This window comes from Nyctereutes procyonoides, unplaced genomic scaffold (genome assembly GCF_905146905.1).
Source record: "Nyctereutes procyonoides isolate TBG_1078 unplaced genomic scaffold, NYPRO_anot_genome, whole genome shotgun sequence".
Lineage (NCBI taxonomy): Eukaryota > Metazoa > Chordata > Mammalia > Carnivora > Canidae > Nyctereutes > Nyctereutes procyonoides.
Window position 1 is genome coordinate 3,310,964 of NW_026575160.1, and position 23,801 is coordinate 3,334,764.

Genomic DNA, 23,801 nt, shown 5'->3' on the forward strand with positions numbered 1-23,801 from the left:
AGATCATAAAAATATCACACACTTCAGTGTTGCTTTTTCTTAAGACACTTGCTCTTAGAAGCTAAAACCAACATATTTTAAGAAAGTCCAAACTGGCCTATGCGAAGAGACCACTTGGAGACTCCATGCATATGTGCACCAGCCACCAGCCCAGCTGAAGTGCCAGTGAACAACCAGCATCATGCCCCAAATATGTGAGTGAAGATGCCTTCAGATTCCACCCCAAACTGTCAAGTAGCCCTATCTCCAAGCTAGAAGTTTTTTCAGAGGAAGCAATGAATAAAGACAGAGACACAATCCAACCTATTCTGCCCATTCTAAAGGCTGACCCCTGAATCCATCAGCCCAATAAAATGATTGTGTTAAAATTCTGAGTATTTTTTTAGTTTGTTATGAAAGAGTAAAAAGAAAAACTAACTTAGAACAGTATTTGACACAAAAAGTACCAAGAATATTATTTTATGGTTATTATTATTATATTTTTGCATATGCTGAATGAATTTTGTGTGTGTTTGTAACCCTTAATTCACCCTTCCTACACTACATGGTCTGATTCATATTGCTATGAATTTTCCATCTTCCTCTGAAGTGTGGAATGAAGTCTTTGGGAGTTGAGTATAAATATTTAACATAGGTTTTCTTCTAACTTTGGACTTTATAGTGATGAATTGCTGAAAGATTGAGAATCATGGTATAAAAAATAAGAACCTAGCAGAATACTTTAGAAAAAGGTAAAGATCTCAAAGCCAGAATGATAAAAAGATCCATTTTGTGGGCCATTGTTCTGTTATGGTTTACTAGGGAACAAGGCCCATTTGTGTCTTTTACAAAGATTTTCCAAACACAAATATAATCCCATATGAAGAAGAGAAAATGTGAAAGGATAAAAGATAACCCACAGATACTGAATACTGATTAAAGAAAAATGCTGTTGAGTGTCTTTGTTTGTTTTTCCAATCTATTTGACCTGGGACTTTTTCAACAGAAATCTATTTCCTAGAATGCTAATTATTTCAAGTTGATACATTTATCATTACTGTATCTCATGCCCAAGTCAAAAAGCAGAAATTCACTAAATTGACTGGATATTGACACTTAATTCTCCAGCTCTTTGCCAAAGAGCCTTGGATAAAATACATTCAGACTTTGTATTAAGAATGCATGTGTTTACAATTTTTTCCTATTAATTAAAAAATAATAAATTCAGTCTCAGGCACTTCCTGGAATTTTATGATTGCTGGTAAGGAACTAATATCTTCCGAACCTTTAATCCCTAGAAAATAATCAACTCTAATGCTATTATTCAACTTCAAGTTGGAGTACATAACTGCCTAAGGAAAATCATTATTGCAGTCCGCTGGGGACCTTTTTACCAAATGAAATTTGATGTCTGCTCTGAGAAACAAGTAATGCTTGCAGTAAATCCACAGCATAAAACCAGAGAGCTGTATTCAATTTACAGACACAGAGATAGATGTCAGTAATAGAAAAATACATATTATGGCCATATAGTTTTGCTTTTTTCTTAAAAAACCCACTATCTTAAGTTTTCCATGTACATCATAGTTTACAAAAAAATACCACAGAAAACACAATATAATTTGCTCATTTGATTTCTTTTTTTGTTGCTAGCTTTGAAATATAAAATGATACTGTTCTCTCTTTGAGAAAAATATTAAACTTTTCTGAAAACTACCAAGAGTTCTGGAGTGCCTGGGTGGCTCAATCAGTTAAGTGTTCAATTTTTGATTTAGGCTCAGGTCACAATCTCAGGATTGTGAGACTGAGCCCTGCGTTGGGCTCTGTGCTGAGCATGGAGACTGCTTAAGATTCTCTCTCTGCTCCTCCTCTCTTGTTAAAGAAAAAAAAAGTTATCAAGGATTCAGGATTAGTGATATTTTAACCATAAATGGTAGAAACTTAGAAGTGAGCTTGAAAAACTTTTGGAATATAACTATTCTTCTCAGATATGTATGTAAAAAATGGTAATTATTTGAAATTTCACATGACACTCTGAAAGCAAATATACAGTCCCCATCCCCCTGGTCATTGTATTACTGAACACCTTTACCACATCTCCCCTAACTCATCAACAGGACACACTCTTTATTCCATTATCAGCACAACAATCAAAGTATTCTTTCTAAAAATCCATCTGCATTAGTGATTTCCACATTTGGCGTCTTGTAATAGTTCTTTATTACCTATAAGATAATATCCAAGTATAGTTAAACATATACCATTCAACCATAAACTCTAAACTAGTTAAGAACATGCCATTTTATTACAGTAACTTTAGAACTGTGCACATGCTAAGACTTTGAACAATATTTAACATCTCTAATCTTTTATTCACATTTGAATGAAATGATAATACAAATGATCTTAGGACTAATTCTATTGCTAAAGGCGCCATATTTATTATAAGAGATGAGTGAGCTGAAAATATATATATATATATATTTTACAAATTAAGCTTTTATTCTTATCCTGTAGAATATTATCTATAGAATTAAAATAAAACTGATTAATGAAATTAGTCTGCAGTGTTTATTACTTGACATATAGAAAACAACAACATTTAAAAGTTTTTATAACCAAATTAGTATAAAAAATGACTCAAATTCTCAACTGGAATAATCGCTGGGTAAAAGCATAATGGGGTGTAATGCATTCAAGAAAGCCTGCAGGACACTTAAAGAAAAAAAAGCAAAACAGAAATGTTGACAAATGAAACAGTATTACAAAGGTTTTAATGTAGGTTTCTAAAAAAAAGTTATTGAAATTAAAGTACTCTTTTTAAGAAGAATTCAAGGTGTGAAATGAGGTTGTAATATTTTAAATCAGGTCTACATCAAAAAAGATTGGTGAGAGCAGCAGCTGTTTGGAGATCAGCAGAGAAATAGCACACCTCAGCCTCTCCTGGTTAGAATGGCCTAAATTTAGCAGCACTTGGAATTCCAGGGAGAGCCTAAATCACCCTGTGAGATCTAGTTTGAACTAACAAATTTCTTTCTTCAAGGTTCTTTCAGAGACAGAATATATATCCCTTCCACTTAGTGGTACAGTTTTAATCTTGAGATACTTGTTACAAATATGTGTCTATGTCACATTAGAAAAGGATTAAGAACTGAAAATTTGATTATGTAAACCTGCATTTCCATTGACCAACAAACATAGCTGACTCTCAACACAAATAAACACACATACATGCATACAAACACACAAACATCCACCCCAAAACACATATGGACACATTTTGTCAGAGATCAATTGAGCATTTTGCCTTCCTAGGTCATAAATGATCAAGCTCTTTAAAATTTCAGACATTAACCAAAAGACTTTTTGAATGAAATGTTTTTGGAAAGCTCAGATTCTTTCTATACTGAAATTGTTGTCCTTGGTTTTGTTTCTAAATATTAATACCTTATCTGATGTTGATTAGATATGAATTTTTTATATAACTCCCCTTCTATTCTTTTGAAGAGCAGATCCTGTGTATTCTAAAATATATTTTTTAACTGAGAATAAGGCATAAACAATAAGAACATAAAGTACAGTATATAGAAGATAATATATAAAATATTGTTTTGTAGTAATAGTAATGATATTTAATGTCAATATGGTAGGTAGAAGCTAGATGTGAGCAATGGAAGGAAGGTCCTGAGGCAGAGTCCCACATCCTTGAGAGACACTAGCTGGAGGCAAAGACCGTGATAAATAGCACACATTAGAAGCCCAAGGGAATAACATCCTGGCCTTGTGACTTCCAAGACCTTGGGGGCTAATAGACCAAAAACCGTAAGTTCAGAGCACTGAAGTTCTTCTCTTCCACCTTGGCCCTAGTCATCCATAGACTCATCATAATGCTTTTGCATTGAGGCTGTAACTTCTCCCCCATGGAGAAAGGCTGCCATGCTGATTCTGGTAAAAAAAAAAAAAAAAAAAAAAAAAACCTTGTGGGGGGCAGCCAGGGTGGCTCAGCAGTTTAGTGCCGCCTTCAGCCCAGGGCGTGATCCTGGGTATCCAGGATCAGGTCCCACATCAGGCTCCCTGTGAGGAGCCTGCTTCTCCCTCTGCCTGTCTTCTTTGCCTCTCTCTCTCTTTCTCTCTCTCTCTCTCTCTCTCTCTCTCTCTCATGAATAAATAAATAAAAATCTTAAAAAAAAAAAAAACCTTGTTGGGTCAACAACCAGTCCCTACCTGTAGAAGTAGTCCCCCAAATAATTGGAAGCAGTCACCATTAGCGACCACTCCACTGTACACCACAGTTGCTCCCAGCCCAGAGAGACCCAACAAATACCCAATCCCCAAACAACCCAGGGGCTCACTCTCCCACCTTGGGAGTGTACTTTCCACTTTAATAAACTGCTTTGTGCTTGCTACTTTCCTTCTGGCTGTCTTTATTCCAGCAGGGATCATCAGTAAATCTTTTTGTGGGAAATTTAAGAACTGAAACTTCGATTCATATAATATGGACTCTCCTGTCAGTAACAAATATACTAATTTAGAAAATATATGCATTAGTAATTAACATTTCCCTAAACTTGTAGTGTGCACTTGAATCTCTGAAGCACATATTTCTATTTTAATGATAAAAATAATGCTAAATAAAATGTAAATTCTGATAGCATTCGAGACACCTTTTATATAGGAACTCATAAGTAAATTACTTTCAATTTATAAATTCATCCTTATTTCCTTATTATCCTCCTGAAGTTTATTTCCATGAGTTGCAAAATCCCAGATTAAAATTTGAAAACTATCAGCTGTACATATTACAAAGATCCCAACCTATCCTTTGAAAAAAAATATATATTCCTATTGAAATGCAAATATAAAAGTTACAATTGATCTTTACAATTGATCTTTTTTTCTGATTGGTAAGAATATATATATTTTTGACTCATACACACATGAGTTAGGGACAAATGGGGCTAGCAGGGCTAGCTAGGGGGTCACAGAATCAGCCTCACAAAAATCCCCAAAATGCTGAGGTGTATGGAAACCAGAGATAAGGGAACAAGCCAGACCACCCTGCCTTAGGTGTGGGTGGGGAGAGTGTCTTTTTTATGACAGTCATCTGTGATCAACAAAGAATAACCAGACCGCAAAAAAGGAAGCCATTAAAGATGTTATCACCAGTCCTGACTCAATGATGATATCAATAGACATGTTCAAAGGATTTAGGTTCCCTGATTGGCTTTCAATAAAAGACTAATCCTACAAGCCCTCAGTGCCAATCCTATCAGGAACCCATCTCACTTCTAAGAACTTTCTCTGTACCCTCACTTAATAAACTTCTATCGCTTTTCTCACTTGCCTTTGTCCGCGAGATTCATTCTTTGACTCCGTGAGAAAAGAACCAAGCTCTCCTGTGTCATACACACATTTTTTTAGTCCAGACGTTAATACTGCTACAATTTATTTCCATGCTTCTTTTATTCTTTTACTGCATATGCAATATATATAGATAATGAATCTATATTCATATGGAATTATATATATAATATATTTATTATGAATACTACATTGTACTATTTTATGTTTTGAAACTTTATATAATCCATATCATGCTACCTGTCTTTTTTTTCTGCAACTTCCATTTTTCACTCAGTTTTTTACAGATGTATACATATTAGCATATGTGGCTCTGATTCATTCATTGTCACTGCTATGGAATAAAAGTTTGTATAAATACACCAAATTTATTCATCTAGTCTCATTCATGGAACTTGGGTTTTATGTGTAATTTTTCATTATTAAAAATAATAATGCAAGTGACACTTGCATATGTTTCTTGGGCACATAACTACACATAGAATTGCTGGATTTAGAGTAACTGCTCTCTGCTACCAAACTCTCCTATATAATGTAGTAATTTTAGTCAGTTTCTTAAGCTTTTGCCCATTAGATGAATGTGGAAGACACACTCTTAGGGTGTACCCCAGTGAGTCACACTCTTGGGTAATCCTTTTCCCCTAAATGTAGGTGAGACCTATGACTTGCTGTGAATATAGCAATGGTCACTCCCTTGATTAGATTACATTATATGACAAAAATACAGGGATTTTGCAGATAATGAAAGTTCCTAATTAGCTGACTTTTAGTTCATCAAAATAAGATCACCCTGGTAAGATTGATCTAGTCAGATGAGCAAGTTTTTTAAAAGTGGGTCTGTGAGTGGAGGGATGGGTGAAAAGGGTGACAGGGATTAAGGAGTGCATTTGTCCCAATCAGCACCTGGTGGTGCATGGGAGTGTTGAATCACTGGATTGTACACCTGAAACTAATGTAACACTGGATGGCAACTATACAAGAATTAAAAATTTTTAAAAAGTGGGTCTAGATGTCAGAGACTTGAAGTAGCAAAGTGTCCCTCCCAATCTGACTTTCCCCTTTCCCGGATTTGAAGAAGCAAGCTTCCATGAAGTCTACAGTCTCAGGAAAATAAATTCCGCCAAAAGCCAAAGGGAGCTCAAAAGTACACCTTTCCCTAGTTAAGCCTTCATATAGGAAAACAGCTAGCTTTGCAGATATCTTGGTTTCAGTTTTGTGAAACCATGAGCAGATAATTCAGCTAAGCAGAAATTCAGCAAAGCCACACCAGATTCTTTTTCTACAGAAAATAAGGTGCAATAAATGGATGTTGTTTAAACCCACAAAATCTTTGATGATTTGTTAAGGAAGTATAGAAAACTAAAACAATGGTTATGAGATGCTATCTTGTTTTTGTTTTAATTTATACATTTTAGGTTCTAGGACACAGAGCACCTTTTCACATATATCTTGGCCATTCAGATATCCTTTTCAATACACTGCCCACTGATATCCTTTTTCTATGTTTCTCTGGGGTTATTTTCCTTTTTCTCTTTCATATATAGGTGTTCTTTGTATACAAATTTATTGCTTTAAGCATATTTCAGTTGTTAATGGTATTTTTGTTTTCAGAAAATTTTAAATTTTACCTCGTTTAAATGTACTAATTTTTATGATTTTTAAAAAGATTTCATTTATTTATTCACAAGAGACAGAGAGAGAGAGAGAGAGAGAGAGAGAGAGATGCAGAGACATAGAAAGAGGGATGGAGGGAGGAGAAGCAGGCTCCATTCAGGGAGCCCTATGCGGGACTTGATCCCAGGACTCCAGGATCGTGGCCCGAGCTGAAGGCAGATAGCGCAATTACTGAACCACCTAGGCATCCTTAATTTTTATAATTTATTGTAGACTTTCAAATACTATTCCCATTTCTAGTATCTCAAGAAACAGAAAGTCTAGAAAATATAAACATCAAAGTAAATGAATCTTCTACTACATGGATAATGTTTTTCTTGACCTGGGACCTATTAAAATTAATATTCAAGGGATACTAGTTCTTAGCTATTAATAAGAATCATACTCAGTTACCTAAAACAGCATTTTTCAATGTAATGCAAACAAATATTCAAGACTAAGGTGAGGAATGAGTATGTGAATATTGGCCAATACTGGCCTACAACACATGAAACATACCCAGAAACTATGTATTAGCATTTATCTTTCATTTCCAATTTTCTCAATAAGATAGATGCTGCTTCACTGGAAACAACCAATATTTCAGTATGGTTATGTTCTTGGGTCTAATTGCCACTGCCAGATTGCCTACAGCAGATCTCTATGTTCAAAAATGACTACAATTAAAAGGATTTTGAAGACCAGCAGTAATATAGCGCCAAAGAATCAGTATGACTATACTCTTCTCATCTTCATTTTAAAATATGAATGTATTTCTTCTGAGAAAAATAAAAACAGAAAATATGTAGACATAGAAATATATATAAAAATGATGGAAGATGCATGTAAGAGAGAATAAACTCCACATTAAATTCAGATCCTGCTCTGTGAAACACAAATAAGATTTAAGGGAGGTGGCAGCTTTGCAGGAAATATAATTACTTGGCCTGCAAGATGTGTATTATTGTTATGTGGCAGAGCATCACAAGGGATATTAAGTCCTCACGGTGTCAGCTGGCAGCAGATCAAGGAGTCCGGGAAGAGAAGGAATCACCAGAATAGCAGAAAGCCAAGTGATAGGAGTAGGAACCTCAGTAATTGACCAAGAGATAGAGACAAAATAGATCAGCAAGGAACCTGATAAAAAGTAGCCAGAGTAGATAAGGTAGAGATATTCAAATCAGTCATTGGCTCGCCTGGGCGGTTTAGCACCTGCCTTCAGCCCAGGGCATGATCCCAGAGTCCTGGGATCGAGTCCTACATCGGGCTCCCTGCGTGGAGTCTGCTTCTCCATCTGCCTGTGTCTCTGCCTCTCTCTGTCTCTCTGTCTCTCATGAATAAATAAATAAAATCTTAAAAAAATAAATCAAACAGTCATCAAGTGGTCATAGTTTCTGGGGGAAAATAAACAAGACTAGCCTGTGGTCTCAGAGCTCAGTGATCTCAGACTATTTGGAACAACAGATTTACATATATTTGTCTTTATATCAGGCAGCTCAGTGAATAACAGAATGCTTCAGAGGCACAGAGGTACAAGTGTGATTCTGACTGGGAAGATTAGGGAAAGCAACAAAGAAGTGTACGATCCAAGTTTGGCCTTGAGTTATATGTTCACTGGGAAAGAGAAAACATGAGAGAGGGCATTCCAGGCAACAGAAACACTGTGATCAGCAATCAGGAAATGATCCAGGCAGAGAATACAGGTTGTGGGTGGATGTCAAGAACAGAAACCATAATCTGTGCAAAAAAGGGTTGTGCTTGGACTAGGGATCTGAATATCAAGGAAAAAAGGTAAGGGGAAGCCCAGGTGCATCTACTCAATTCTCCTTACTAGTCTTGGTAATGAGTTGTGATTCCTCAGTCATATATGAAAAAAATATAACATACTATCATTATTTCATTAAATATATATTTATTCAGAATTAGGAACAGATTATTAAGAAAGCCAGAAAGAAGATAACAAAGCTGGACTTAGAAAGGTGAGCCAAGGGAGCTGAAGTACATGCCATTGCTTCTTTTAATCCTCAAAATATGTGAGAATAGGTAAAAAGGTAGAGAAAAATGGTAGGAAAGACACATTTTCAGAGCTCTTTTTTCATTATTGTTTTAAGAGTTTACAAATTTCCTCTCCATTCTCCTCCTGCCAAACAACTGAAGATTACTGCCATACTTTCTTGCAGCAACATATACTTTGGACCTTTAATTATGCAATCTTCATGTTGTTTAATAGATGTTTTCCTTTCTCCCCTTACCCCCTTTCCTGACTAAATGTAAACACTAGGAAGGAATAAATGCACCTCTTAAAACAATTGTGTTAGATCCAAGGACCCCAACTACCTTATAATGTCACTTACAATACAGTAAGGGACCTGATTCGACACAGCATATAGCCAAAGTTAACACAGAGGTCTAGTAGTAAAGACTTATTAGATGATTTCCATAAACAGCCATATAACGGGAAAAGGGAAAATTGCACCAAGAAATAAAAAAATAACTTGGTAACATCTACTTATTTATTTTCTCTGTCACAAACAAAATGACAACAAGAAACAATATTATTAGCTATAGAAATAATGGAAGAAACAGCTCTACATTTTCATATTTAAAATGATATATTTTAACAATAATGTGCCAGGTATTTTCTTTGTTAAACATCTTTGACTGAAAAGGATGGCATAATATATGCTTAAAATATAATCTATCATTACTGTCACCTTAAATACTGTGAATTTTTATGACAGCACATATTCAAAAATGCTTTACATTTCGAATCTATAAAGGAATAAGTATTTTCTTTCAAAGGACAAATATCATTCATTCTTGACAATTCATTGCCTCTCATACCAAAAGTGTTCCTGGGACAAAATTTGAAATCTGGGGACAATTATATTTATCTATATCTGTCCCTGATTGTTTCATTTTTTTTTTATATTTGTACCTAATGCCTAATAAGCTGGTTCTCAGTAAATTATTTTTTGAAAGGCAAGTAAAATCTCAGTTGGCAAGAAAAAGAAGATGATTGTAAATTGTTTTTTTGGGGTGTCTCTTTCCAAAGGCCGATACTCTGTTCTCACTGCATTAGAAAACCGGATGGCATGTAAGCACTAAGAGATGATTTGTTTAGTGACATAATATTACTGCACAGAAAATTTTAATTACATGCTTTTACACTTAGTTATCAGTTTTCTACTTTTAAATGGCACAGCTATAAATTTTTTACATTTATATGATTGTGTAAAACAACCTCCTTCCTTGAGTCCCTCCTTCCTTGAGTCCCTCCTTCCCACCCCCCGCTCTACCTCAAGATAGTAAATTGTGTCTATACAGTGTCAGGAGCTCTTTGAGCATTCTGTTACTACATGTAAAACTGCATGAACATGTGGGTGTACTTGGGAGAGAAAATTTATGAATTTTTGAGAATCTTTAAAGGTTACTTGATTCCAAATATCAAGATCATAGATTTTTCTGGGAATTTAAAATGATGCCATATACTTCCCTCATAAACAGTGAATGACAAATTATATCCCTATATTTATCTATATCCTGGCAAGAAAATCATTAGTAGCAGTGATATAAAACCTCATTGGAGGGGAAATTCAAACTTCGGAATTCAAATTCAGGAAGATTTCACAAAAATGCATTTTACTTCAAGGTAGCTGGCATTGTGTATAATAAATCTACACCGCTGAAATTCTTTGACCAGCATATTGAGTACATAAATCATATAAATTGATTGGGTTTTTCACTATATTTTTATATATTTCTTAGACACTGAGGCATCTAATAAAATGTACAAAGTTATTTCTGCTCAATTATACTTTCAAAAAGGAAATGTGTGACTAAGATTCTATAACATAAAAATATGTATTAAAATATTTGACTTTCAGGGTGACCCATGTGGTGCATCAGTTAATCCTCTGACTCTTGGGTTTTAGCTCAGATCATGATCTCAGAGTTGTGAGATCAAGGCCCCAAGTTGAGCTTTGCGCTCAGTGCAGAGTTGACTTGCGACTCTCTCTCTGTCTCCCTCTGCCCCCTATACCACTCATGCACATGCTAGGCACTCTCTCTCTCCAATAAATAAATCTTTAAAATGTTTGACTTTTAGTATGATTCATATTTAAGACATGTGTGATAGTTTTTTTTTAAGATGTTATTTATTTATTCATGAGACACACATAGAGAGAGGCAGAGACATAGGCAAAGGGAGAAGCAGGCTCCCTGTGGGGAATCTGATGCAGGGCTCAATCCCAGGACCCCGGTATCACAACCTGAGCCAAAGTCAGACACTCAACCACTGAATCACCCAGGTGCCCCTGTGTGATAGGGTTTAAAAAGTAAAAGCAGGGGTACCTGGGTGGCTCACTTGGTTAAGCACGGACTCTTGGTTTCTGCCCAGGTCATGATCTCAGGGTCATGAGATCAAGCCCCATGTGGCGCTCTGCTCTTATTCTGGACTCTGGGATTCCCTCCCTCTCTTTTAGCCTCTCTCCCAGCTCATTCTCTCTCTCTCTCTCTCTCTCTCTCTCTCTCTCTCTCTCTCTCAAATAAAGTAAATAAATAAAATCTTTTTTAATATTTTATTTATTTATTTATGAGAGACACAGAGAGAAAGAGGCAGAGACATAAGCAGAGAGAGAAGCAGGCTCCACGCAGGGAGCCCAAAGTGGGACTTGATCCCTGAACTTCAGTATCACACCCTGGGCCAAAGACAGGCACTCAACCACTGAGCCACCCAGGAGTCCAAATAAAATATTAAAAAAAAAAAAGAAAGAAAGAAAAGCAAATTTTTATTAATAATTAGAAAAACCAGTATCAACTAAGTGCTCACTATAACCTAGGTGTATTTTTAACTCCTTATATTTTCTTAGAGGTCATAAGAACTTCGTGAGTGAGGTAATACTATTATTTGCATATTACACATAAGAAAACAGATGCAGAGTTTAAGTTATTTGCCCCAAATCCCACTGTTAGTGATAGATCCAGAATTAAAACTCATGGAGTCTAACGGAGGAAACTACTCTTAGCCAACTGTAACCACTATATTCTGTTGCTTCCCTAAAAAATCTTCCCATAAGAGATGCCTGGGTGGCTCAGTGGTTCAAACATCTGCCTCTGGCTCATGTCATGATCCCCAGGTCTGGGATTGAGTCCCACATCAGCCTCCCCCAGGGAGCCTACTTCTCCCTCTACCTATGTCTCTACCCCCTCCCTGTGTCTCTCATGGATAAACAAATAAAATCTTAAAAAAAAATCTTCCCATAAAAGATTAAACCTTTTAGGTTAATATTTTTTAGTCTAAGATTCAGTGGGAAAAGACTAAAAGGCTTTAACACTTCTCTTTACAAAGTGTTCTCTCCCCCTCCTTTTTTTATGAACACATAAAGCACTGTATCTCCTCATTTGCCTTTATAATTTTTTGTATATTTGCGTTTTATTTCAATCACTTTGGGTCAATTGCATTAAATCTATTTTATACAAGTCACAAAAATCATTAAATCTACTTCTGATTTTTTTTCTTAAACTTTCCCCAGAAGTGATTATTTAAAATAATTTTCAATAGAACTCATTTTACATTAGGCACTGATAAGAACATGAATACAGAGACAGAAAAATGTAGTCCTGCCACTGCAGTGAGCCCTAAAGAAGTGCTTGAATTATTTTTAACAATATTATTTTTAATTTATTTTTATTTGATGCTCCAGAAATGGCAAACCATTTTAAATTGCAGTTCTTTCAGTGCTGGTGAAGCTGTGAAACTTCTATATATATTAGGCATTTATAATCTTTTGTGTTTATGTGAATTTCCTCTTCAAATCATTTTATCGATTTTTCTACTTCTTTTATTTTTTTATTTTTTTTATTTTTTCTCTACTTCTTTTAAAACTTATTTTGTTAATATAATATTTTATACTATGCATTAATCAAACAGGTCTTACATATCTTTTTTTAAGGATTTTATTTATTTATTAATGAGAAACACAGAGAGAAAGGCAAAACAGAGACAGAAAGAAAAGCAGGCTCCATGCAAGGAGCCCGATGTGGGACTTGATCCCAGGACCACGGGATCATGCCCTGAGCCAGAGACAGATGTTCAACTGCTGAGCCACCCAGGCATCTCAAGTTTTATGTATTATAAATATCCTCTCTCATTTAAACTCTAAAAGACATTGGGCATAGTTTGTAATTATGGTTAAAAAAACTAATAAATTTATGTTAAAGTTATATAGTTTATGATTAAATATAAAACTACAGGATGCCTGGGTGGCTTCAGCTCAGGGTGTGATCCCAGGATCACAGAATAGAGTCCCACATAGGGGTCCCTCAAGGAGCCTACTTCTCTCTCTCCCTATGTCTCTGCCTCTCTCTCTGTGTCTCTCATGAATACATAGGCAAAATCTTTACATATATATATATATATATATATATATATATATATATATAACTACAAAATTACAACATGCTATTTTGTATAAAAAATTAGAAAATCGGGACACCTGGGTAGCTCAGTAGGTTAAGTATCTGACTTTGGCTCAGGTCATGATCTCAGGGTCCTGGGATTGAGCCAGTCTCAATCATCGAGCTCACCGAGGAGTCTGATTGTCCCTCTCCCTCTGCCCTTCCCCCTTCCTTGTGCTCATACTCTCTCTCTCTCTCTCAAATAAATAAATAAATAAATAAATAAATAAATAAATACTTTTTTAAAAAAAGAAATTGAAAAAATCAGTTCAAACCCAAGAGGAATGGACACCTACTACATATAGTTGTATAAATAAGTAAGAATGCTGCAATATGATTAAAATATAGTTTAAATTTTGGGCAGTATATGTTAAAATTAAATACATACTAAATTAAAAGTGGGGCACTGACTTTGCAAAATTAAAATTATTTAAGAATTTTGTCTCAATTTAATTTGCCTCCAGAAATTATGTAATAATTATAATTATTTCTATTTTACACAATAGTTTTATGTAGATAACTTTCTGTATATATCCCTACTTGTTCTTATATCACTTAAATGACAGAGTCTGTATGTCAAATATTTACCAAAAAAAAAAAAAATGAACACACACATACACTTGCACACCAATGCACACATACAATTAGAGCAAAACTGTTTTAATGGACCATGAAGAGCACTAGAACCGTGCTCCATTCAAGGAGCACTTATGTAGAATCTGCAACAGGCCTAGCATGTTTCCATATTCTAGTGACCCAAGGGTAAATAAAACATAATACTTAAAAACATAATACTTGCCCTTGAGAAGTACATAGTCTGGTTGAAAATGGGAGAAATATATATACTTCTTAAAATGCATGAAGGTAAATATAAATAGATTTAACTTCGGGCACAGTGATAGGAAAACAACTGAATCTGGATAAAAGGTTTCAGAGAAAAGGTTTCACAGAAAAGGAAATAAGGGAACAAAATCCTATAGAAGCACTAGGAATTAGCCAGGCAGAGGAAACAATGTATATAAAGATAGAGAAATGTGTAACAGTCAAAGGTGTTATGAGTTATTTAATAAAATTGAGCAGAGGGAGACAAACCTGGGAAACAAAGGGTTGTAGAAGGGGAGGTGGGTGGGGGGATGGGGTAACTGGGTGACAGGCATTAAGGAGGGCACATGATGAGATGAACACTGGGTGTTATACTATATGTTAGCAAATTGAGTTTAAATAAAATATTAGAAATAAAAAAGACTGAGCAGAGGCTGTGGACAAAAGGATGATAATTGATGATGGGGAAAAAATAGAGTCAGAAACCATATCATGGTGCAAGTCTGAGGCCTTAAGATTTTTATTCTTGAGATGATGGATAACTTAAAACACATACACACACATATATTTATAATATAAATATATTTATAATAGATACATGTGTGTATATATGTGTGTATACATATATATGAGAATCTCATGGTTTCATTCATACTTCAGATGGAATTCTGCTGGCATTTATGGAAAGACTGGAGGCAGAGCTGCTAGTGAGAAGGCCTGGCAAGAATGCAAGTAGAGATTCATTAAGGACAGGCACAAAGATATAGCAGTGGGGATGGAGAGGACATGGCAAATTCTAGAGATATTCCAGAGTTAAAATTGTGAAGAACTAATGACCTTTTGATGAACTAAGGGATAATTTAAAAAAATTAGCCAGGTAATGTTATTAATTCCATAATGGGACTCTAAAAGAGCAATGGATTTGTGTTAGGATTAAGGAAAATGACTTTAATGAAATTATTTTGCATTTCTGATACCTGTGAGTTCCAGTCCTTGCTTATTTAACTCATATCTATTTCCTGTTTCCCTTACTGCATTTCTCCACCTCCCTTGTTAAATAGCTTCAGCAAGCCAGGACAAAAGGAAGGAAGGTAGGAAGAGAGGAATGGGGTGGATGTGGGGGATGCTACTAATATCTGGTAGGTAGAGGGCAGGAAGGTGCTACATATCCAGCACATGACAAGCCCCAAAGAATTATCTGACCAAAAAGGGCTAACATTGTCAAAGTTGAGAAATCCTGCTACAGAGCACTGCAATGCCAACTGGCATTTTTTAGATATTGCTATGCATAGTGACTAGGTGGCTCAAGGGTTGAGCATCTGCCTTTGGCTCAGGGCCTGGTCCCTGAGTCCAAGGATCAAGTCCCACAGCAGGCTTCTTGCATGGAGCCTGCTTCTCCCTCTGCCTATATCTCTGTCTCTCTCTCTGTCTCTCATAAAAAAATAAATAAAATATTTTTAAAAAAAGATATTGTTATGCATAAGCTTCGGTGGAATAGATTTTTATGATGCTGGTGACTATTTTATGTCATCCAATTATCTGAAGATAGCAGTCCTGTTTCTTAATACATCCACATATATTAAGTAGTGTTGTAGAAAATACTGATTTACTAACTAAGCTTTTTTTCTGAAATATACATTTTGTGTTTCAAGTGCTTTAAATAAGAACTAATTTCTTAATGCAGCATATAAAATATATTAAGGTCAACATTTTTATTTGTTTACATGTTTTTTTATAATAAATTCTTGAAATGTTTTATTTCTTTTCACTGAGATGGCACTTGTTACATTACTCTTTAAATTTAAAAACTCCGTTCCGAAGGATAGAAAGGGATAGAATACTTCCAAACTCGTTTTATGAGGCCAGCATCACCTTAATTCCAAAACTAGACAAATCCCACCCACCAAAATGGAAAATTATAGAGCAATATCCCTGATGAACACAGATGCAAAATTCTCAACAAGATACTAGCCAATAAGATCCAACAGTACATTAAGAAGATTGTTCACCATGACCAAGTGGGATTTATTCCTGGGATGCAAGGTTGGTTCAACACTCATAAAACAATCAACATGATAGATCACATCAACAAGAGAAAAAACAAGAATCATATGATCCTCTCAATAGATGCAGAGAAAGCATTTGACAAAATACAGCATCTATTCCTGATCAAAACTCTTCAGAGTGTAGGGATAGAGGGAACATTCCTCAGCATCTTAAAAGCCATCTACAAAAAGCCCACAGCAAATATCATTCTCAATGGGGAAACACTAAAAACCTTTCCCCTAAGATCAGAAACACGACAGGGATGTCCACTCTCACCACTGTTATTCAACATAGTACTAGAAGTCCTAGCCTCAGCAATCAGGCAACAAAAAGAAATAAAAGGCATTTAAATTGGCAAAGAAGTCAAATTCTCCCTCTTTGCAGATGACATGATACTGTACATAGAAAACCCAAAAGACTCTACCCCAAGATTGCTAGAACTCATACAGCAATTCAGCAATGTGGCAGGATACAAAATCAATGCCCAGAAATCAGTGGCATTTCTATACACTAACAATGAGACTGAAGAGAGAGAAATTAAGGAATCAATCCCATCTACAACTGCACCCAAAAGCATAAGATACCTAGGAATAAACCTAACCAAAGAGGTAAAGGATCTATACCCTAAAAACTACAGAACACTTCTGAAAGAAATTGAGGAAGACACAAAGAGATGGAAAAATATTCCATGCTCATGGAGTGGAAGAATTAATATTGTGAAAATGTCTATGCTACCCAGTGCAATTTACACATTTAAAGCAATCCCTATCAAAATACTATGGACTTTCTTCAGAGAGTTGGAACAAATCATCTTAAGCTTTGTGTGGAATCAGAAAAGACCCCAAATATCCAGGGGAATACTGAAAAAGAAAACCAGAGCCGAGGGCATCACAATGCCGGATTTCAAGTTGTACTACAAAGCTGTGATCATCAAGACAGTGTGGCACTGGCACAAAAACAGACACATAGATCAATGGAACAGAATAGAGAACCCAGAAATGGGCCCTTAACTCTATGGTCAACGAATATTCGACAAAGCAGGAAAGACTATGCACTGGAAAAAGGACAGTCTCTTCAATAAGTGGTGCTGGGAAAATTGGACATCCACAGGCATGGGATCCCTGGGTGGCGCAGCGGTTTGGCGCCTGCCTTTGGCCCAGGGCGCGATCCCGGAGACCCGGGATCGAATCCCACATTGGGCTCCCGGTGCATGGAGCCTGCTTCTCCTTCTGCCTGTGTCTCTGCCTCTCTCTCTCTCTCTGTGACTATCCTAAGTAAATAAAAATTAAAAAAAAAAAATCTGGACATCCACAGGCAGAAGAATGAAACTGGACCATTCTCTTACACCATACACAAAAATAGACTCAAAATAGATGGAAGATCTAAATGTGAAACAAGAATCCATCAAAATCCTAAAGGAGAACACAGGCAACACCCTTTTTGCACTTGGCCACAGTAAATTCTTGCAAGATATAACTATGAAGGCAGAGGAAACAAAAGCAGAAATGAACTACTGGGACTTAATCAAGATAAAAGGCTTCTGCACAGGGATCCCTGGGTGGCACAGCGGTTTGGCGCCTGCCTTTGGCTCAGGGCGCGATCCTGGAGACCCGGGATCGAATCCCATATCAGGCTCCCGGTGCATGGAGCCTGCTTCTCCCTCTGCCTATGTCTCTGCCTCTCTCTCTCTCTGTGTGACTATCATAAATAAATAAATTTAAAAAAAAAATTTAAAAAAACGGCTTCTGCACAGCAAAAGAAACAGTCAACAAAACTAAAAGACAACATACAGAATGGGAGAAGATATTTGCAAATGACCTATTAGATTAAGGGCTAGTATCCAAGGTGTATAAAGAAACAAACAATCCAACCATGAAATGGATTCTTCTTTCACCAAAGAAGACATAGACATGGCCAAAAAGCACATGAGAAAGTGCTCTGCATCACTTGCCATCAGGGAAATACAAATCAAAACCACAATGAGATACCACCTCACCCCAGTGAGAATGGGGAAAATTAAAAAGACAGGAAACAACAAATGTTGGAGAGGATGCGGAGAAAAGGGAACACTCTTGCACTATTGGTGGGAATGTGAACTGGTACAGCCACTCTGGATAACTGTGTGGAGGTTCCTCAAAGAGTTAAAAATAGAACTACCCTCTGGCCTAGCAATTGCACTGCTGGGGATTTACTCCAAAGATACAGATGCAGTGAAAAACTGAGATACCTGCACCCCAATGTTTATTGCAGCGATGTCCACAATAAGCAAACTGTGGAAGGAGCCTTGGTGTCCATCAAAAGATGAATGGGATATTACTCAGCCATTAGAAAGGACGAATACCCACCATTTGCTTCAACATGGATGGAACTGGAGGGTATTATGCTGAGTGAAGTAAGTCAATTGGAGAAGGACAAACATTATATGGTTTCATTCATACAGAGAATATAAAAAAATAGTGAAAGGGATTAAAGGGGAAAGGAGAGAAAATGAATGGGAAATATCAGAGAGGGCGACAGAACATGAGAGATTCCTAACTCTGGGAAACGATCAAAGGGTGGTGGAAGGGGAAGTGGGCAGGGGGTTGGGATGAGTGGGTGACGGACACCGTTGGGATGACTGGGTGACAGGCACTGAGGGGAGCACTTGATGGGATGAGCAGCGGGTGTTATACTACATGTTGGCAAATCAAACTCCAATAAAAAATATACAAAAATAAATAAATTTAAGAACTGTTTTCTGAAATTGGAGCACTAAATTTTCAAACTCATTTGCTTAACAGTATTTGTGGAAAACAATAATAAATCTCTAAATATTTATAAATTATTAAAAGCAAACATAATTAACTCCTATAAATATCTCAAATGAATCATATTTCCTCCTTTACATTTAATAGAGTGTGAAACTAATTTAGACTTCTGTTCACTCCTTTGAGAATCGTCTTTATAAATATTACTAGCAGAGTGGAGGAAATACAGTTTCTTATGATATTTGTGCAAGAACTAGTATGATTTCTTGACTGGTGTCTAATTCTAACAGATATCTGCCAAAGCAAGCAAATCAGCTGTCCAGTCAGACACTGTTAACAGACTACACCGAAGGTATAATCACCAAAACCATAGCAGTGTGCTTGCATTTAGAACTCATTTCAATAAGTCAATCAGAGAAGGACAAACATTATATGGTCTCATTCATTTGGGGAATATAAAAAATAGTGAAAGGGAAAAAAGGGGAAAGGAGAAAAAATAAGTGGGAAATACCAGAAAGGGAGACAGAACATGAGAGACTCCTAACTCTGGGAAACAAACTAGGAGTGGAGGAAAGGGAAGTGGGCGGGGGTTGGTGGTGACTGGGTGAGGAGCACTAACGGGGGCACTTGATGGGATGAGCACTGGGGGTTATGCTATATGTTGGCAAGTTGAACTCCAATTAAAAAAAAAAACTCATTTCAAATAGTATGGGAAGTGAAGTAGTAACAGAAGTAGGAGATTTGGAGTCAGACCTAGATTTGATTCCATTTTTAATACAAATTAACATCTCTATCTGTGTGTCATTGTTATCAGGTAATCCCCACGTAACTTTTTTTTTTTTTAAATTTCTTTATTCATGAGAGACACAGACAGAGAGGCAGAGACACAGGTAGAGGGAGAACCAGGCTCCCCATTGGAAGCTTGATAGGGAACTTGATCCCAGGACCCGGGAACTACACCCTGAGCCAGAGGCAGACACTCAACCACTGAGCCACTCAGGCGCCCCTCCGGGTAACTTCTTATTCTGGCTCTGATCTAACCAAGATCTGTACCCTCTTGGCCCCCCGCAGGAATCAGTCTTTCATTGAAAATAATGTGACTAGGGGCACTTGGGTGGCTCAGTGGTTGAGCGTCTGCCTTTGGTCAGATCATGATCTAGGGGTCCTGGGCTGGAATCCCACATCAGACTCCCCACAGGGAGGCTCCTTCTCCCTTGCCTATGTCTCTGCCTCTCTTTCTGTGCCTCTAATGAATAAATAAATATCTTTAAAAAAAGAAAAGAATGTGGATTACATGGAAAGTTTTGTGGTAAAATACAGGAGAAAGATCTATTGCCCACATTTTCCAAAGCAAAACACCCCTTAATTCTTTTATTCTTAATAATTATGAACATTTATTAAGCACCGAGAGTATACTGCAATGGTTGCTATATAAAAACATTTTTAACAATATAGCGTCCCTGCCATCGAGCTTACAATCTAAAATGAAATACAACAACAATGCTGCAAGACTACCTCAAAATTTCCTTAACTTAGAAATGGCTATTTTGGCAAGTAAGTGAGGCAAAATGGCCTATCATTTTACAAAACACCTCTTAAAAATCTACTTGATCCCTGCTCCTTTCAGTAGCTTCCTCATGTGGTTGTCTCTTTCATCTCTCCTACAGACTCTCACTTCAGAGACTTTCTAAGGGCAGTAGCCCTGGCTCCACTCCCCCACCTCCTCCCTTACCACCTTATTTCCTTGAACTCCATCCCCTAACACCATTTTGCCTTTGATGAACAATTTCTCTTCCTTCCAGCTCTCTAATTTTTTTCACTTTCCAGCTGCCCTCTGTAGAAGTGGAAAAGGCTGAATTTTCTCCCTTAAATGTAATGTGAGACAAGGGTACCTACGTCAAGGGGCTATTGTGAAATTAAAGGCCTAAGAAAAAAAGCACACTCTCTGTTGTATATTTAAACATTCAATCAATGTTAGTAAGTTGTTAGTTTCTTGTTTCCTTGTATAAATGCAAATTTTAAATTACTCAGGGAAGATGAAGACATAAAAAAGCCCCATGAAGAAACTAGAGAAAAGAAATCCTCATCATTGTTTGCCTTAGAGGTAAAGATAGAACATTTTTATCAAACTGCAAAGACAGTCCTTCTAGATATTATAATCTAAATACTCTCAGAATTCTTCAGAACTAAATGTCATAAATTCTACATTGAGATGGCAATCACTAAAATAACCAAGCCCATAGAGATTGAGCAATGGCATTTTGCCAAAAAGAATATTATATACAAAAAAGTCATGTTCCTCACCAAAATGAGTAATGAAAAACTAAAAACAATTTATGTAAATTCTTGGAAAATTAAATTCAATTAAAAATTTAGTGTTGATTTTTTACTTCACATGGGGCCTATCTTGGAGACTTTGAGATCCTATTATGTTTTGACAAGATTTAGTACTTAAGGTGTAACTGGGTCCATAATTTTCAATACATTTTTAAAGTCTAAAAGGCTTTTTTTTTAAATAATATGTTTTATTATAAATTTGTAATTAAGCATGCATTCCTCTAAAATGGGAATATTCTTTTAAAAATGGGAATATTCTTTCCATTTGTAGGAAAATGTTTAAGCTGACTCACTATATCATAGTATTGCTATTAATGCCCATTCTTAAATTAATTCATATCAAATATTAAGCACTTCAGTTAGATAAAATACAATCAATTTATCTAATAAAAGCTTTTCTAATTTCCTTTATCTAGTTTTCTTTCTTTTTTTTTTTTTTTAAATTTTTTTTTTTTTTTTTTTTTTTATTTATGACAGTCACAGAGAGAGAGAGAAAGAGGCAGAGACACAGGCAGAGGGAGAAGCAGGCTCCATGCACCGGGAGCCTGACGTGGGATTCGATCCCGGGTCTCCAGGATCGCGCCCCGGGCCAAAGACAGGCGCCAAACCACTGCACCACCCAGGGATCCCTAGTTTTCTTTCTTTATACAACACCTTGACCCAGAGTTGTATCTCACAAATGGTCCTACACGTCGTTAAGTGATCTCACTCACATCTTTGGATTCCACTGTTAATCAGGTGAAAATATCTCAACTCATCTGTGCCCATAATTCTCACCTAACATCCAAACCCACAGAGTCATCTACTAACTAGAGATCTTCATCTAGGTATCCTGTAGATAACTTATGTAACGTGCTCTCTTTCCTCCCCTACTTGGAGCTTCCTATATCCGCATTATACATGCACCAGCAATTTCTTTTATGACATTGAGTAAATGAGTGAAATCAAATGAAAGAACTTGTGAATTAATGAGTTAATTCTTTAGAAAATATCTTGACCTTCATTGCAGAATACTTTTGCTACTGCCTGAAAAAAAAACTTTTTTTTCATTTTCTCTCATTATAAAAATTCTGACCTTGAAAAAGTCTGACCTTGAGAATATTCATCTCTAGCTACCACAAGTCACCCTACTCTGATCTCTCTCCTTAAGGTCAGTCCCATACAGCTTATCATTTATTTATAACATGCTTGTTGTTCCCTGTTTTTGGTAATATTAATACGCCTAGATGTTTACGCCTAGATGTTACGCCTAGATTAATACGCCTAGTATGTTAACATTTCCTGGAATTCGGACTGAGAAGAATTAGGCCTCTTGTTTCTTACAAAACACGCATAGCACAATGCTGACAAAAACTTCTTGGCGCACACACATCACTTATCTACCAAATCACTAACACGCATTTAGTGAGGCTTTACTAAGTACCTGGCACTGTTTAGATTCTGTAAAATATAAACATATTTATTATGTTAATTGCTATCTATGGAGAGATATAAAGATAGATGGCATGATGCAGATATTAGCTGATCTTTATCAAGATGAATTTTAATATTTATCCATTTAGTTTTCATACTTTCATCTTAAACAACCTTTAGAAGTTTGAAATGTAAGCACTCTCTAATGCTTTTTTCTAAAACTTCTATCATCAATATGGCACTTTGCCCAAAATAAAGCTATCTTTGAGACAGACCTGAGAGTCTCAAGAACATTAACCTCCCCAAGCTCTTTGTGAAGCAAAGGGCAAAATGGTGATTCATTAGATCTAAAAATAAATATGAGTTTGTAAAGGATGAAAATCTGAGCATCACAAGTCATTTCTACAGTTTAATGTAAGAATCTATCATATACTAACCTGCTTATATTGTTATATAACTATGCTACCTTTAAAGTGCATCTATTTTTCTAATGAAATGCTGTTTCTAAATAAGAGAATGGCAAAACAGGGAAACAGGTATATAATATATATGTAACAAATATAGACTTGCTACCTACCACTAAGCACTGCCCTCCCAACACTCAAACAGCTACGGTCATAAATAAATGACTAAAATAGTTTACTATTGAGCCCAGAAGCAGTCTCAGAATCCCTCTCTACATAACACTAGAGGCAAATACTACCAGTTGATTAATTTTAGCATATGTAATGAAATCTATTTCTCAGCTGCTCTAGAATCAAAATTTACAGAAAGTAGCCCAACAAAGTATCTGTCTTATATTATCTTATGCTTCAAATGCCTAGCACAGCTCCTGATTTAGGACAGATACTAAATAAATTGTATATTCTTTATATACACATACATGTATATGCACATGTTTTAAATGACAAGTGAATGGACAACTTAGAACTAACTCTGAGCTCCATTATTTCTAGGAAGCTACCCTTACAGTCCAACATTATA